Source organism: Leopardus geoffroyi, chromosome D2 (genome assembly GCF_018350155.1).
Source record: "Leopardus geoffroyi isolate Oge1 chromosome D2, O.geoffroyi_Oge1_pat1.0, whole genome shotgun sequence".
Lineage (NCBI taxonomy): Eukaryota > Metazoa > Chordata > Mammalia > Carnivora > Felidae > Leopardus > Leopardus geoffroyi.
Window position 1 is genome coordinate 8363833 of NC_059334.1, and position 18589 is coordinate 8382421.

General features: G+C 46.7%; 1 protein-coding gene across 2 annotated transcripts in view; it reads left to right on the forward strand.

Annotated features, from left to right (window-relative positions):
* The first annotated feature begins 1328 nt into the window (after positions 1 to 1328).
* Positions 1329 to 18589, forward strand: part of STAMBPL1 (STAM binding protein like 1) — a 49307-nt gene continuing 32046 nt past the window's right edge. The window contains exon 1 of one of the 2 annotated variants that reach the window (XM_045439486.1): positions 1329 to 1608. The gene's annotated coding sequence lies outside the window, so the exon portion shown is untranslated. Of the gene's footprint in view, positions 1609 to 17340; positions 17456 to 18589 lie in introns of those variants that run through there. The other variant, XM_045439485.1, reaches the window with a different exon arrangement.

Sequence of the window (18589 nt, forward strand, 5' to 3'; positions counted from 1 at the left end):
CTGACTGCGCCACCCAGGAGCCCCCAGCCATCACTTTTTAAAAATCAAGGCTGATGGGGCGCCTGGGTGGCTCAGTCCGTTAAGCGTCCGACTTCAGCTCAGGTCACGATCTCGCGGTCTGTGAGTTCGAGCCCCGTGTCTGGCTCTGTGCTCCAGGCTCAGAGCCTGGAGCCTGTTTCAGATTCTGTGTCTCCCTCTCTCTGACCCTCCCCCGTTCATGCTCTGTCTCTCTCTGTCTCAAAAATAAATAAATGTTAAAAAAAAAATTTTTTTTTTTTTTAAATAAAAATCAAGGCTGCCTCCAGAGTCAAATCTTTACATTTCATCTTGCACTGCCTTGTCTCGGCAGTCACATCTCTGTCTCGGAAATCACCTCCTACCCAAATTCGGGAGAAGTGGAACAGTGTCTGTTTTTCTTCCAGCAGTAGCCGCGTTTGCAAAACGTTTGTAAATGAACAGAATCTGCCCAGCCTGCAGAAGTACCTTTTTAGTGTCTCGGATGAGAATTCACACCTTCACTTCTGCTACTTCCTAAGTGGGTAACCGGGGACAAATTACCTGTCTGTGTCCCAGGCATGGGAAAAGTTAGAAGGCCTTTCCATAGGCCGGGGCGAGGATAAAATGAGATGCCATAGTTAGAGTATGTGGCGGAGTGCCAGGACCACACTGAAAACACTGCCCAAGATACTAAACAATGCCCAGGAGGTATCTTCGGGGTGCGCAAAGCCAGAAGCGGGGGGGGGGGGGGGGGGGGGGGGAGTCGGGGTGTTGCGCATAAACCCCAAGGCAGAATTCCGAACACGAAGAATAAGTGGGGTTCTCACCCACACCCCGTTCCTCTCTGACTCCGGCGCGAGTTTCGAGTTTCGCGGTCGCGTCCAGGCGCCTCAGGCCATCTGTACCCCGCAGCCTTCAAAGGCACCCCCTGGGGCCACCTGGGGTGGGGGTGGGGAGACCGACGGCGCAGCCAACGCGGGTCCCGGCGGTTCCGGGCTGGGAAGGGGACGCGCGGGGTCTCAGGTGGCAGAGTGGCAGCCGGCGGTTTCCCAGTCGCGCTAGGCCCGCCGTGGGGACTCGAGGCCACCTGCGAGCTTTCTCTGCAGCGTGCGCGCGGGGGAGGGGCGGAGGCAGCGGCGGAGGCGGCACCCAGGGGCCGCGGCCGGGGAGGCCGGGACCATCGCAGTGACAGTTTCTTTCCTGCGGTGGCGGCGGCGGGGACGGCCGGCCTGCGCGTGGCTTCCCCAGGGGCCTGGTCGGCGCGGGTTCTGCGGGGCGCGACCGCCGAGGGGCACAGGAGGGGGAGAAGGGGGAGGAGGAGGGGGAGGAGGGGGAGGGGAGGAGGGGAGAGGGGGAGCGAGGCGCAGGCCGGCGCGAGTGCAAGGAGCAGAGCCGCGCGCTGCGCGCACGAGGAGCGGGGCCGGCGCGGCCGAGGCCGGCGAGCGGGCGCTCCACGCTGGGGGCCGCGTCACCCGGCCGCAGGGCCTTCTAGCAAAAGCCACCGCGGCCCGGGCTGCAGCGGCCAGACGGATGCCAAGGCCACACGGCAGGCGCGGGGACAGCCGCCGCAGCCGCCGTCCCACGCGGGCTCCGGACCTCGGGGGACTGCGGGTGAGTGGCCGCGCGCGCGCGTGAGTGTGAGCGCGCCCCGGCACGGGCGGGGGCGCAGGCGGGGGGCAGGTGCCCGCGGGCCCCTCTGCGGGGCTCGCTCGGCGGGGAGCAGGCGCGCTCTGCCGCGGCTCACTTCCTTCCTGCCGGTCCTGTGCGCGGCTCCCGCCGGCCCCTGGGGGTTGCTTTCACCTTGACCGGGGAGGCAGGAAGCGGTGGCTGCCGGTGGCGGGGCGGGACTCTGGCGGTGACCTGTGCGCGTGTGCTTCTCGTTCCGACTCGGGGTGCAGCCTTGGGGAGGGTGCCGGCGTGCCGGAGGACCACCGCGCTGCTTCTGGGGTGCGCGGCGTGGGGGCTGGAAAAGCAGACCTTGACCCGCCCCTGCAGGGCGAGTGGGGCGCCTTCCTAGATGAGGTTGACTTTTATGCCATTTTCCCCTCCCCTGAATAATTCAAGCCTTAACCGAAAGCACAGAGAAGTGGATAGTCAGCTGAAACGTCATGTTCCAAAACTCTCTGAAACAACCCACAGTCCCGATCCAAGAGCCTAAGGTGCCACAATCACTGGGGGGTTGGGGGGGGGGGTGTATTTAAGTTGTATAAGTAATGAGTAACTTAGGAAACAGAACCTCATCGAGAGGATCGAAAAAAGTCTTCTATCTGGTTGGCACTGGGGGTGGGTTGGGGACAGCTTTCTGGAAATCAGTGTCTGATGTGAGTAAAACAGACATCTTTCAACGTAAGCTCCAGTGAGCACCCTGCTTTGCAAACATCCTGCTAATCACGGAGAATAAAACGAAGTCCTGGGTTTTAAGGCGTGTCCAGAATGATCCTGGATATCACTAGGGTGCCGTTTTAGGATCTCATGAGTCAAGGCCCGTCAAGGTCAATATGGCAGATTTGTTCTAACAGTTAAATTACACCTGGATGTTTGAGTTCCTGTTCCAAGGGGGCGGGGGTGCTTCCTTTTTCTATGGTTGTTTTACAACAGAGATGAAACCACTGTGTTCTGTTTCTTTCCAGACCTTGTTGTGGTTGGCAGTCTTACGTTTGTGGGGTGGATGTTCAATTAAACTTCAAAAGTTTGGGGATTGCACTGTAGTAGGCATTGTGTAGGTGCACTAGAAAAATCTATATTTTTCATACAAGTCAGTGTCTTTGAGAAAGAGGTTCCTCTTACCATTTGCTCTCCATTCCAGCGTCTTCATTCAAAGACACAAAATGTTGTTGGAAACCTAGAAAACGACCTGGCTGCTTGCGTCTGTCCAAGTACATATACGGCAAATTGTTGGCCTCTTGGGATATACTTGAGCTGTGATTTATGTATCAGCTGGTTCTTGGGAATTTAAAGACCTGCGTTTTCTTATACTCCTTGCTAAAATATGCACCATTTAAATTACCAGGCAGATGATTCTAGTCCGTTATTCATATTGCCAATTTTGGGGCTAGTTTCTTGCCTGCTTTTGTGCCTGTTTCACAGGAGGCTTGGAGGGAGAGAGCACAGAACCATGGCCCCAGGGTATGTTCCGCAGAGAGGCTTCTCCTGGAGAGAAAAAGGTCTCTGGGGTTGGTTCCTGAGAAGACTGATAAAAATAGAGAATTGTTCATACTAGCTGCCTCTTTTTACTCTCAGCACAGAGGACGTAACCAACACAGCTTGGTCGTCGTGTTTCTCCGTTAAGGACTCTTCCCAAGCCAATTTACAGCTGCAATCCAGGAAGTGAGGTTGATTTTTACAGGGAAGCAAAGCCTGGTGATTCTTGCACAAACTATGAGGGAGTAGGAGGAATGTGAGAGGTGCCCCCAAATCCCAGCTGCCTACCTGGAAGGATGCATTTATAAATTAGATCCATTTTAGTCCACTGGGTTTGTGATTCTGCCCAACACTAGCATTTTTTGTCAACCCTGTGAGAGGTGTGTAAGTAACTTCGGTTGAGACCAGGAGAAATGACTCACGGTCATCCTGGAGAATATTTGAATCAGCTTTTGGTCCCTAAGGCTAATGGATTACAGCTGCTCCATAAAGATTTGTTACATGAGTTCCAATTCTAAAATGTGTATCTTCCCAATTTAACTACATTATCACCTCTTCTAGTATGGATTCTTTTTAGCCATCCCTTGGCATGGATTACTAATCATTCCATCCAACTGAAGCCCGGTTGATACATTCATGTAAGAAGACTGACTTCCTCAAAGGGACTGTAAGAATCCCTCCAAACAAAACATAAACAAACAGCACTGTGTTTGTACCTGTTGACCTGCTCATTCCAGCTGTCCAAACATGTCAATTGTCCGGTCGGACATGTGAGTGTACATTCAGAAGTCCTGAGTTGACATCAGAATGCTCGACTCAGGAATGATCTGGATGTACCCACATCCAGATGTGGCTTTTGTCAGAAATTATTTGCACTTCTAAGCAAATCAGATGAACTTCTAGTACAATCCTGTATCTCCTCGTGCTAAGTGGAAAAGCCGGTTAGACATTTGGCAAGTTGCTAACTCTTCAAAGCACGTGTTGTTTGATTTTTTTACATTTTAAATTAAACCCATGTCATGTTTGCCCATTGATGTGGTTGCCTTAGACACATTAATTCAGACTGCTGGTTATTTAGTAACTTGTATTTATTAAAAGCAGCCCCTTGATCTAAGTACCAATAATTCATATGTTTTGATTTGCTCTAGTTAGCCTTTCAAGGTACTCTTGGAAATGGGTGCATTGTATGATTTAGAGTGTTATACCTTCTTCTTCTTCTTCTTCTTTTTTTTTTTTTAATTATTCTGACTTTCCATCCCCAACCACTAGAGGTTTACCCTGTGGCTCATGATCTAATTTCAGGATGAAAGATTAGAAAGCTGTCTGAAATTTGCCCGGATATTAACATTATAGTGCATGTTAATAATGGAATTTTTCTCTTGCATAGCCTTCCTTTTATGTGTTTCGGTCAAGCTTGTTTCATTCTGAACAAAAATCAGACGAGATCCTTAATCACTGAATTTTTTTTTCTGTTGGGTGGTGTTGAAAATAAATATGTAAAATTAAAAAATAGCTCATCGCTGTTCTGCAGTGACATAAACACTGCTATTCTCTGCATAACGAAACATGGCCATTCTCATTAAGTAGTGGTTTGGGAAGTAGGCACTTGAGCACTTGAACAAGAGTTGAAAGCATGTTCCTGCCATGTCTTAGTAAGGCCCTTGAAAGCCACGGTGTGCAATTTTGATTGAATGAGGTAGCCAGTGCAAGGTAGGTTCCTTGAAAGCAGTAAGTGATGAAGGCATTCTTTCAGAAGAGTGTTTGGCACTTGAGTGGATTTGTAGAAGGGGGAGGGGGTGGAATCAAGTGTCAGTAATGACGGCCTGATGGCATAGCCTCCCGGTGACACTGAGTGGAGAAGGGAAATGCCAGGCAGTCAGACCTCATGTGCAAGAGGGACGGTGAACCTGGGCACGAGTGTGACCACCCATTTGTTCCATATCTGGTCGGTCACAGCATCCTTGAGCCCTGGTGTAACCTCAGAATCTTGCAAACATCTGGCAAATATTTATTAATAACTATTAATTTTTATTTATAAAAATTTTTATTTATAAAAATTAATTTTTATTTATACAAATATTTATTAATAGTTATTAATAAATATTTAACGTGCAATATGCCAGACACTGGACAAAACCTTACGTGTGTTTTTGCAGGGACAATGGAGTAGTTAGAAGCATGGATTCTTTTTGCCATTTACCAGCTGTGTGTCCTTGGTCAAGTCACTAACTTCTCTGGTGTGTGTGTGTGTGTGTGTGTGTGTGTGTGTGTGTGTGTGTGTTTGTCTCCTGTAACCCATACCAGATGCTGGGAACACTGCAGGGAGCGTGGAAAGTGGGGGCTTGTCGATGGGACTGAGGACTCCAGTCATTTCCACTGTGGAATTTGCCATCTCCAAAAGAATCAATACCCAGATTGTTGCACAAAATTTTTGCTGGTTTTCCTTGATATTTTGGTATTTTGTAAATCCTGTGTTTCATTAAGTTCTTTATTTAAAATATATATTTTTAAAAAATTTTAAATGTTTATTTAGTTTTGAGAGACAGAGAGAGACAGAGCAGGAGAGGTTTAGAGAGCGAGTGAGGACACAGAATCTGAAGCAGGCTCCAGGCTCTGAGCTCCGAGCTGTCAGCACAGAGCCCGACGTGGGGCTTGAACTCAAGAACCGAGAAACCATGGCCTGAGCCGAAGTTGGACGCTCAACAGACAGACCGAGCCATCCAGATGCCCTTTAAGTTCTTTATTAAGCATGGTTCCAATGTGCGTTTTCACCTGTGCTTGAAATATTGGTTATTTGTGTTTCTAACGGTTCACATATGCAGTATATATTCATTTGTTACATCTCCTTATATTCAGTGATTCTTTGCTGGAGGTAGAGAGGATAGGTCTCCTTAATATATACTATAATGTATACATGATCTATTATTTATACAATGCATAATGTGATATTATGTGTTTGTATAATATAGGGTATATAAGCTTTATGCAATGTATATAGTATATACATCATATAACATGTATTATATACATCTGTATATGTTATATAATATATACTATATAATACATTATATTAAGGAGACACATTGTACACAAGGAATCACTGGGTACAAGGAGAGATGTTACAGGGGCGCTTGGGTGGTTCGGTTGGTTGAGCGTCCGACTCTTGGTTTCAGCTCAGGTCATGGTCTTGTGGTTTGTGGAATCGAGTCCCACATCAGTCTCCATGCTGGTGAACCTGCTTGGGATTCTCTCTCACTCTCTCTCTCTCTGCCTTCCCCCCACTTGAACTCTCTCACTCTCTCAAAATAAATAAAGAAACTTAAAAAAAAGGAGAGACATTACAAATGAGTATGTGTACATTATATAGTTGGGCAGATACCAGCATGCTGGACCACGTCTATGCCCTTCACCTCTCTCTACACTCCCAGAGTCTTGTCTCCCATTTGTGAGCCGCAGTGAGTTTATAATGACATTTCATAACCATTTTTATTCAGAATATTTTATAGAATAACAGCCAAATAATTTTAGGTGTTTTTTTTTCACTTGTTGAAGTTATTATGTTTAATTAGAAGAGGCCAGATTTTAATTATAGGTGGGAAGACTGCCATAGCAACAAAGAATAAAAAATCCTTAATTTCCCCAGAGCTACTTTAGAATGGAATATGTCATCACCGATTTCAATATTTTACCATTACATTAGTCCTTGTAATTCTTTGTTCTGATAAATAACTTTCAGAAATCTGTAACTGGTATTTTTTTTCCTAGGGAGGCAAAAACTTTCCTTAGTCTTGTATAAAGTTAACAGGTACTATTTTGTTGACGAAAAGTTTTAAATCTCATCTTAAAAGGTATCGTCTGTGTCCTTTGACTTAATTTTTTGTATAAATTGCACATTATTATTTAACTCAAGTTCAATTCCTTTTAAAGCGACTGTTTTTAATTTTTTTTTAATGTTCGCTTATCGTTGAGAGAGAGAGAGTGAGTGGGTGAGGGGCAGAGAGAGAGAGACACAGAATTCGAAGCAGGCTCCAGGCTCTGAGCTGTCAGCACAGAGCCCGACACGGGGCTCGAACCCACGGACTGCGAGATCATGACCTGTGCCGAAATGGGACACTTAACTGACTGAGCCACCCAGGGGCCCATGAAGCAACTATTTTCAAATTTTGAGAATTTAAACCCGATTTTGAAAGAGCAAGATGGTTATTTGCCACAGGCCACCACCTGTGGTCGTGATGGGCCCTGGAGGCTTCATACCCTGGATGCTCCCCCCGGAGCCTGCCTGGGGTTGGAAGGAGGAACCCGCCCACTGGTACTCTGACCACGCCTCCCGCCCTCGTGTGTCTAGCATCTCTAGGTTGGAGTGAATCAGGAGCCTCTGCAGCCCATCGGTTCCTCTTTCAGTAGCCTGGGTTGTCACCACGGCCCCCAGGATGCCAAGCAAGGCAGGAGGTTGAACGAGCTGCCTCGTGGCCCTGTTCCCAAGAGAGAGTCAGGGCACGCGAGAAACGCGTCTTCTGAATTAAAAAAGAAAACCTCGTTAAGAATGAAAGAGTTTGAGTTTCGGTGGATGTGGTGTTTTACTGCGTAAACCTTTGCTATGCTTTTGTTGCGATGGTGTCACAGAAGCTGAACCAGAGATCCCACTCGGGCTCATGCAAGAGAAAACTCTACAGGGACCTGCCAGGAATGACTCATTTTGATGGACCTGATGACTTTCCGGGTAATTTGGAAACAGGAGGCCAGCGATGACTCATCCTGAACCCTTCCTGGCTCGGGGTGAACACTGCCTGCCTCTTTTGCCTTTACCCGTGCTCAGAAAGTCACTGTAGTGTGGGGGCCTTATGGGAGTGTAAGCACTTCAGATGTGAACGGCTGAGGCACTGACTGGCTGTGCACCTGTTAGTTAAAGGCAGAAAGAAAACTGTAATGAGTAATAGCGGTTAGGGTTAAATGCGGCTCCTCTAAGGACCATGTGATTTCATTCGTCCTGTTGCTAGAACTGTAGATTTTAACACCAGAAAGGTGCATTTCAGCCACCAAGAAGGCATGGAGACAAGTCTTCATGGCTGTGGGTTCATGCTTCAGCCTTCAAATTTTTTTTTGAGTCTGTCTGTGAAAGGCCGGTTGATGAGCTGTTCCTCAGGCCAGTCGTCTTTAACAGGAGAAGCAGACAGACACAATGGGTGGAACGAAGTTAGAAAAGAGAGGCCTGAAATAAGCCGTTTCTTGTAAAAATGGGGCAGAGAAACTGCTCACTGAATCTATATCGACCTGCAAGCAAACAAAACAAAATGGAAAACATGGAAATCACTTGGAATCCTTGGGGAGTGTGAAGCTCTGTTTTCCTGATTCATGAAACATCCAAGAAGTTAAAATGTATGTTTTTAGAAAAAGTCTTTTAATGTTTATTTATTTTGAGAGAAAGAGAGCATGAGTAGGGGAGGGGCAGAGAGAGAGAGAGAGAGAGAGAGAGACTGAGAGAGAGGGAGAGAATTGCAAGCAGTCTCCGCAGCACAGAGCCTGACGCAGGCTCGAACTCGTGAACCGTGAGATCGTGACCTGAGCCAAAGTCAAGAGTTGGAGGCTCAACCGACTGAGCCACTCCAGGCGCCCCTGAAGTGTGGGTTTTCAAAGACATCTTCTTTCCAGCAACTACATATTTCGTTTTCCTGTGTGGCAGTGAGGCCACCCAGCTCGGCCGTCAGGCTGGACCAGCTTCTCTGCATTTAGCAAGCCTCTGAATAATCACCACTGCCTTAACAATATCGTGGAGGAAGAAAGGCACAAGTAAACTCTGACTTCATTCTGGAGAAACTTGACTCGGAGAGTAATTTACCAAAATCCACGCATCTGGGAACTGGCAGGGCCAGGATTAGCATCTGGAGCTACCTACTAAATTTAATTTAATTTAATTTACCTACTAAATTTACCGACTCAACAGAAGTATAAGTTGTCTGATTATGAAGTGATACCTACTTGTGACAAACTGTACAGACATGAATGAATTGAATGTGAAAAGTCCTTCAGGATCCCATCGTTGAGAGAACAGCCTGAGAAACATTCAGCGTACGTTGGTCAGACTTTTTTTCTTGCAAATGCCCGTATATATCAACTACCCACTGATGAGTATTGCAAGGATGGGGTCCTACTTTCTGTTACTCTGCAACTTGCTGCCCCCCCCCCCACTTAATGCTATAACTGGGACATCTTCCTGGTTCCATGCATGTAGATGTAAGTCCTTTCTAATGGCATCCTGCATTCTACAGATTCTTTATTTTTTTTTTTTTTTTTATTTTTTCCAACGTTTATTTATTTTTGGGACAGAGAGAGACAGAGCATGAACAGGGGAGGGGCAGAGAGAGAGGGAGACACAGAATTCGGAAACAGGCTCCAGGCTCTGAGCCATCAGCTCAGAGCCCGACGCGGGGCTCGAACTCACGAACCGCGAGATCGTGACCTGGCTGAAGTCGGACGCTTAACCGACTGCGCCACCCAGGCGCCCCTACAGATTCTTTATTTTAAGTAACACCCTTTTGATGGCTATTTTTACTTCCTAAATTTTCATATTTTTAAACCGTGCTGCCACGAGAGAGAGAGGGAGGAAGGGGTGTGCGTGTGTGTGTGTGTGTGTGTGTGTGTGTGTGTGTGGTATATTACTTGGTCTAAGGGGAAATCTTAGAATTGGAATTGGATATTATAAACAGGAATGCATATTATAAAAAACTGCCAAGTTTTCCTCCCGTCCTCATCAATATTTATTCTGATCAATCATGAAAATGTTATTAATCAAATAACTGAAGATGTCCTGCTCAAATCTGTAGTTTCTTAACTACTAGTGAAATGAAGCATTATTCACATTACTTGGTATTCATATTTCTCTTATGACTCGTTCATTCCATTTTCCTGCTTTTATTCAACTCTTTATCTCTTTCTTACTGTTCTGCAAACAGTAAGAGGTAATAGATGTTACAGGGTCGCAAGGGACGCAAACTCTTTTCCTTCTGTTCGTTTCCTTTCAGAGGGATTGTTAAGGTACTAATTGAACCTGAAAAACAATAGTTTAAAGTAATGTCAGACTTCCAAAAAAATTGCAGCAATGTAATACATGGAATTTTTGCACGTCCTGTAGCCCGTTTTCCCAAATGTGAACCCCTTTCATTATCACAGTAGTTGTCACATCCGGAAAGTAATACTGTCACGTTGCTCTGTCTAATGCACAGATCTCAATGCACATTTCTTCAGCAGCCTTCTGGCCCGGGAGCCCCTGCAGAACTGTATTCTCTTTCAATCTGAAACAGTTGCTCTGTCTTTAATCATTGTGACACTTTCTTAAGAGCGATAGCTGGTTGTTTTATGGAAAATCCCTCCATTTGGATGGGTGTGATGTTTCTTCGTGGGAGAGAGAGAGTGTGTGTGTGTGTGTGTGTGTGTGTGTGCGCGCGCGTGTGTGTGCACAGTGGCAGATTGGCTGTGGAGTTCAGGAACCAGGAAGACTCAGGGTGGCCATTTCCACGTTTCACCAGGTTTTGTGCAATTGACAAGATGTGGGTACCATTCATTGAGGTGGGGGAGACGTTTACTCTGCGCAAGTCGAAAGCACGAAGGTTTCCGGTTCCTGGAGATGTCACACGTACAGTATCTTTGCCTACTTTTGTTCCCGTGCTTCATGAAGTCCACTTACCTCCTAAGGTATATAGGTTTTCCTCAGAATTTCTCCCAAGAGCTATTTGTTCTCCAATCTTCTTACCGCTCAGCCCAGACTTGGGGGTACCTCATCCACAGTTGCATATCATCCTAGGGGGTGCCTTTTCCTCTCCTCTGGAAATTTATCCATTGCTGCCAGACTTTCTTCTTTCAGCTCTATGGAAGTGTAGCTGGTAGAAATTACTTTCATTTAATAACTACGTCCTGAGTGCCCAGTTGGGGCAGATCACCTTATGGGTCAGAGTTGCGAGTTAAATAAGAAATTATGCATAATCGAAGGGTTTCAGGGCCATTTTGCCTAGTGGTAAAAAGCAACCATAGCCTGGACTTACTCCTCACAGAAAATTAATTCCACACAGATCAAAGGTATTTATCCAGAAATACCCAGTCAGGAAAGCACTGGAAGAAAAGATGGGTGGACATATTAAAAAAAAATTTTTTTGTCATCAGTGAGTTTGAAGACTTTCTAAAAGATGATGAAAAACCCAGATACCATAAAGAAGAGATGGAACCCCTTAACAGAGTAAAGTTTAAAGTTTTCGCACAAAAATTAAACGCCACCTAAACTGATAAATGTAGAAGGGAGGATGGAAATAGAAAAGTCACCATTTTCAAACACCGCAGTGACAGCTGTTCCAGGCAAGAATCATCTGTGGATGCTGAAATTAGTGGGCAGACGCACGTTTGTATGCTCCTGAACTCCCTACAAGACACTTTATTTATTTTTTAAAATTAATTTATTTTTTAATTCACATCCAAGTTAGGGTTTGCACCAAGTTATGGTGCAACAATGATTTCAAGAGTAGGTTCCTTAATGCCCCTTACCCATTTAGCCCATCTCCCCTCCCACACTACAAGATACTTTGTAACTACAAAGGGAAAAATGGTATCTTCACAGGGGAGAAGCCTGGCACTTAACCAAGAGATCAAAGTTCGCATCACCGATAAGGGGGCAAATCAACGCCTCCTGATGCATTGAGGAAGACACACTGTCATTTCTGAGGTCGTTTTTGCCCCCCAAAATGCACAACTCTCTGTGTTTCCTGTATTTTGTCTTTGTAGCAGTTACCACGGTGACCACACCTCTCCCCCTCACCCCTGCCCCAGCAGAATGTCAGTGTCATAAGATCGGGTGTTATCTCTTTGGTTACCATTGTATCACTGATTCTTAGCACAGACTATTGGCTTATAAATAATACTGTACAGGGGCGCCTGGGTGGCGCAGTCGGTTAAGCGTCCGACTTCAGCCAGGTCACGATCTCGCGGTCCGTGAGTTCGAGCCCCGCGTCGGGCTCTGGGCTGATGGCTCAGAGCCTGGAGCCTGTTTCCGATTCTGTGTCTCCCTCTCTCTCTGCCCCTCCCCCGTTCATGCTCTGCCTCTCTCTGTCCCAAAAATAAATAAACGTTGAAAATAAATAAATAAATAAATAAATAAATAAATAATACTGTACAAACGAATGAGGGAGTTTACTTGGAGCCAGTGATATTTGTGGGAAAGATGCCTTTAGCCTTGGAACGTAGTGACAAATCCCAGTTGGAGGTCCCAGTGGAAATGGATGGAAAGCATTTGAACCGTGTTGCTAACACTCACGTTAAGCTTCAGTTCGAGTCATGAAAAAAAAATACGTCCTATGGAAGGAAAGCACGTTCACAGAAAAGACAGAAGGTTAATAGTTGAGAGGCACGGTGAGGGAAGACGTAGGGGAACTTTCCGGAGGCCAAGGCCGGGGCTGGTTCTGCAGTAGGGAATGTTTGGCTGACGAAGGCCAGACTTCCACAAGGGTCTTTGTAACTGTCTTGGGCAGTTTTATCTGTTTTTGATGTGTGTCGAGGGCTGCTGGGCTGCTTGGTGAAAATAGAGATCTGTGGGGCCCCTTTCTCAGGAATTCTGACTCGGTGGGATCTAGAAATCTGTTTCTTGTGACAACCACACTCCTCCTCTACCGAATAACTACGGTGCAGGTGGGCCGGGCACCACACTCGGAGGAGACTTTATGCCAAGGTAGGGGGATGTCAGCTACCGGGCAGGAAAATAGGAAGGGAGCGACTGGTGAGCAAACAGGGCCCTTGCCGACGACTCTGGCAGCACTGGGCAGGGGGGCAGCTCTCGAAGCATTTTTAAACGGACTGCGATGGAGGAAACGGAAAGCTATGGAGGGGAGGGACTCGCCTGTTTTGCTCGCGTTCGCCGCATTGCAAACCAAAACATGTGAGCGCAGCTCTTTGCAGGAACATGTTGAACAGTTACAATTCCTGCGGTCAGGGGCCGTAGGGAGAGGCACGCTGAGAAGTATTCCAGCCAGCACAGCTTTTGAGTAGTAGTGCTGGGCTCAATTCGTCTTGGTCAAGTCCTGTCCTTAGGAAATTGATGAAAATTAAATAAAACCGATTAATGATGCCCCAGGACTGACCTTACCTCTGAGCTTCAGGCAACTGGCGGGCAAGAAAATGATGTTATTTTTGTAATGTATTCTGACTCATTATGCTTCATTGAATTAAATAACTCCTGGGTAGTATTCCGTTCCAAGCTTATGGCAGCAAAAAAAGGAAGTATGTGAAAATATACATTAAAGTTTAGTGGCTTACGGATGGCCTATTTTTAGAATGCGTCTATTTCCAGGAAATCTGAGTATCTCAACAGCAGAAAAACAAAATTACAATGCTCATATGGATTTAAGATGACGAAATAATTGGGTACAGATAGGAATTTCCCCCTGACCCTCCAATTCATTTTCTAAATGAATACAAAATGTTTTATGATGCATATTAATTGGATCATCTCATTAACAAGAAAACATACAGATTCCTAAATTAGCACATGTATGAGCATATGAAATGCCTTTTGAATACCACGATTTAGAACTTACACTGAAAACCAGCAAATATTTTGAATTGGTAGAATAATTATGTATTTGAATTTCTCAACTACGTCTTCCAGTTGGTCAGTCCACAGACACCCAATCATTCTGCCTAAAAAATAAGCGAGGGAATGAATGCCCTTTTATGTATTTGGCAGAGAGAAGATTATGAATCAGAGCTCTGTGATGCTGAACTGAAATTTCATTTCTTTTTTATTTTCAATGCTTAAATACATTTATTAAAAAATCATAAATCATAGAAAACAAGGAACCGTCCTCAAGAAGTTAAAAATGGTGTCTTAATTCTAAACATGGTGAAAGGGATAAAGTGGTCCAGATAAGAAAGTAATAAAATAAGGTTGCAAGGATAAACCAAGCCCAAAGCTGATTCTTGGGAAACATCAATGAAAACCTCATTTCTGACAACATTAACCCAGAGAGAAAGAAGAAAACCCTCCAATAATTAACATTAGGAATGAAAAGGGATCCCTAACCACAGAACCATTAGTAACTTAAAACCTCTGAAGAGAACACCATCTGCATTTGGATAAAATGGAAAAAAATTAGAAAAACTACTAACATCGACTCCAGGAGAAAGTAGGAAACCTGAATACTCCCGATAACCATTAAAAAATCCAATCGGCAGTTAGAAGTTTCTCCTCAGATGCACCACCAACCTCCTCCATTTTTATTCCCAGATCAGTTGATTTTCAAGGCGTGACATTTCATTTCCGCAGTAAAGCCTATCATCCTTATCCATGCCCCAAGGGTTTGACCTTCTCCCGACGTCACCATTGACCGACCGTCGGATGCTATTTGAGCCTGAACTCAGGGACCCTGTGCACCTGGTTCTGAGTCCCTGCTCTACCATTGGCTCATGGTGCTTACCTGTCCTGGGCTCTTGTTTCCTCCTCTGTCACGCGGAGATGATGGTGGTCCTTTGTTGACACCAAGAGTCATGCTCTGTGTTCTACAGGCATCATCTCACCTTCGCTTCTCAACAGCTTTTTCCTGGTTACTGTTCCCAAGCCCACTTTGCCGTCTGAGAAGCCGTGATCCTGTAGTGAGTGGTTGGAGTCAGAATTTGAACCCAAGTGGTCTGACCCTGGAGGTTGCCCGTCTCCTCTCAGTTCAGCTGCCCCCTCCCTGGGAAGGCTCTGGAGAGGCTCGAGATCCTGTGTGTTAGCCCATTCTAACAGTTAACCAGGGAAGGGAAGCTTTGTGTTACTAGTACTCACTCTGATGATGATAGATAGCGCCTTTGCTGTATTGAAGGTGATGTGTACTCCTACAGTCATACCTCACCTGCCCAGAACTTGGCTTGCTCTTATCTAGAAGACAGCGGAGGAAAAAAAAAGAAAAGTAAGAAAATGCTCTTTGCACAGCCTGTTTGGAAATCACGGAGCACATTCACTGTAATCAGCACATAGTTTACTCACAGGGAGACTCCTTGAGATCTGTGTCCAGCCTACACTTTAATATTACAAGTGAGTTTAAATTATTTTATCAGTGATCTAAGACTAAAAGGACAGAAAGACTGGGGCGCCTGAGTGGCCCAGTCGGTGAAGCATCTGACTCTTGGTTTCAGGGTCCAGGTCACAATCTCGAATTTCACGAGTTTGAGCCCCGCATTGGGCTCTGTGCTGGCAGTGGGGAGCCTGCTTGGGATTCTCTCTCTCCCTCTCTCTCTATCCCTCCCCTGCTTGTGATCTCTCTGTCTCTTTCTTTCTCTCTCAAAAGTAAACAAACATCGAAAAAAAAAAATAAAAGGACAGAAATACTGAGGTCAGAGATGTTTCATAAAGAAGTTCTTTTTAAATTGATTTTCTACACAGGTGCCAATTAGAAATGGAGGGAGGCGTTGCTGTTGGTACGTTGAAATAGAGTGGAATCATCAACAGTTAAATAATATTTACATTTTAATCAAAGAAGAAGGTAATATCATGGCGATCTTTCCTTCAAAAATGGTTAAATCTCACAAATTTCTACTGTTACTATTATTTTTAAATTTTTTAAAATTTTATTTCTGAAATGCAATAGACATCAAGACTGGAGGACAGAAGCAATTAACCTGACTTCTCTGAGAACTCAGTGTGAGAAGGGACTGCTTTTCTCTGATGTTTCTCCTGCACGCCAGGAACTGTAATGGAACTTTTATTTATTACCTTATGTATTACCTCACATATATCCGCCTTTTATGTTTAAGCTTCCTCTGGAAAGGTGTTCCTCCCTTCCATTTCATAGAGGAAGATAAAACGCACAAAAAAGGTGTCACAGCCCTCCCCACTCATAAGTGGTCGAAGCTGGATTCTCCTACAGGTGTATTTGGCCCCAAAGCCTAAGCTGTTGGTGCTGAAGGGTTGCAAGCACTCCATTCTGGTGGCGGGATAAAAACGATGTTACGCTATGAGAAATAATTACTTTACGGCCCACGGGAGACGCGATAGCTTTCAAGGTAGCCTAGACTTACCTCGGAGTAATTTCAAACATGCGTCGGGAGTGGTGATTTATTTAATAACCTTTCCTGCAGCAACCGCATTCTTGCTGATTGATCTGGTCTAAAGCCCAGTGTTGCCGTGTGTCTAACCCGGAATATCCCTCCCTCTAGGGACTGGGGATGAATGCCTCGTAGGTACTCATAGGTGGTACTCACGAGTAGAGGGGGAAAATGCAACCAAAGCTGTTTCTAATTTTCTTCTCAAGTCTCATATTCACCCCATCGGTGCTGCAGTACAAATAAAGTGCCCTCTTATTTGCAAAGACATGTTTATCTGGACCAGCGCATTTCTGATGTGCAGATACCTACGATGAGTGTAAAAGAATCATAGTAATCTTTGGTTTTCAGGTCTGGAATTTGTATAGCTTTTGAAAAGGACAGCAAGTGTGGGCCTCGGTCCTTTTGTTCCTGAAGCAGGTCCCAATCTGTAAGACAGTGACTGACGTGGGGGAGGCATCCTTCCATCTCTGTCGTTTGAGGCATGCAAATGACAACTTACCCCCTTTTATCTGAATCATGTTATGACCCTGCTGCTCAAAGCCTAGGTTATGGTCGTTTCCTTTATTTATCTCCAGCAAAGTCAATGGCACCATGTTCTTCCTGCAGGGGAGGGGCAGGGAAAGAGGGAGACACGGCACGTGAACTCGAACCCAGTGGGGACAAGAAAGGCTGCCGGCTGGCCGACTGGGAATGACAGTCCAGGAGGTGGCCGTGGCATGGGGCTGCTCCGGCCTCCCTCACCTGCGGGCAGGACATCCCTGCTTTTCCAGTTCATACCACAGCCCTCTGGTCGCCCGCTGTGCCCTGGAGAAAACGGCCCGCTTGGGAACTCGCCTCACTGGCTCTTGTGCCTGCTGGGTCTCTAAGGAGACTGCTCAGTGCCTGGTCGACTCCTCTGTGTTCTGGAAAATATGGTCTTGTGTGTGAAAGTGGGTCAGAGTTCTGAGCTTAGCCGCCTAAAAAGGTATTAAAAAAAAAGAAAAGAAAGGAAAGGAAAGTTAAGGGATGGGACATGTCACAAAATACACACTGTGCTAGGTCAAATATTTTCTTCTTCATTCTTGGCATTATTTGCCGCTGGTTTTCTCTTTTTTGATGTTTATTTATTTATTTTTAATTTTTTAAATTTACTCATTTTGAGAGAGAGAGGAAGAGAGTGCACATGGAGGAGGGGCAGAGAGAGAAGTTATCAACAGACAATTCCAAACGGGCTCCGCTCTCAGCACGCAGCCTGATGCGGGACTCGAACCCACGAATGGTGAGATCATGACCTGAGCTGAAATCAAGAGTCAGATGCTTAACTGCCTGAACCACACAGGCACCGTTTATTTATTTATTTTGAGAGAGAGAGAACGAGCAGGGGAGGGGCAGAGAGAGAGAGGGAGAGAGAATCCCAAGCAGGCTCTGCACTGTCAGCACAGAGGCTGACACGGGGGTCGGTCCCACGAACGGTGAGATCGTGACCTGAGCTGAAATCAAGAGTCAGATGCTTACCCGGCTGAGCCCCCCAGGCGCCCCTGCTGCTGGCTTTTAATTCAAAGGCAGAATTGTAGACCTGCTTCCGCACCGTGTTGGGGAGAGTTGGGACTTGGTGACATCACATGGGGACCCCCAATTCCAAAGGACTCTGCTACTGGGCTGTAAAACTGGGGACGCAGGGAGAGTAAGCTCTCATCACCTCAGAGCTGTTCAGTGTCACTATGGGGAGGGCTCCTGCCTCTCGCAGGCCACCCTCTTTCCGTCCCATCCTCCCTGGGCAAGGTTGGGAGCCGTTCGTCGGTTCCACGAGGTCCTCGTAGGCTGGGACTGCTGGGACGGAAGTTGGCCTTAAGCTGTTCCGTGTGAATAGATGTGGTTCTGACCAGCTCCCCAAGCCCTTGTGTGCCAGGCTTCCCGGAAAGCGGACCCTCCCCTGACTCCTCTTTGAAAAGGTCTTTGTAAGAGGAAAACGGTGTGTGTTGGGAGGCGGCCGCCAGGAAAGGGGGCCGGGGGTGCAGGCAAACAGACGGGGGCTCTAAAGCAAACAGAACTCTCGAGAGCTGCGGCGCAGGTCAAGTGTATCTCTGGGCTGCGGTTCCGAGGTCGTCAAGTGGCGGGAAGGCGGGGTCCCCTTGGGGGTGGCTGGGATGGAAGCCGGCTTTCCCGAGGGCTGTTTGCAGTCGGCTGGGGGCCGCTGTGAAGTGATGGAGTGGGGCCACGACGAGCATGGCTGTGGACGAGGGAGGTGACCCTGGGGGGGGGGGGTGTCCAGGAGGGACGCCGGGCAAGCGGATGACGCAGCCAGGCCGGCCCCAAAGGCCGCCTCTGCCCCGGGGCCCTCCACCCGCTAAGGGAGCCTCCGTGTCGCTGGTGCGTGAAGGTGACCACCGCCTGCGGCCTTCTCGGCGCCTCG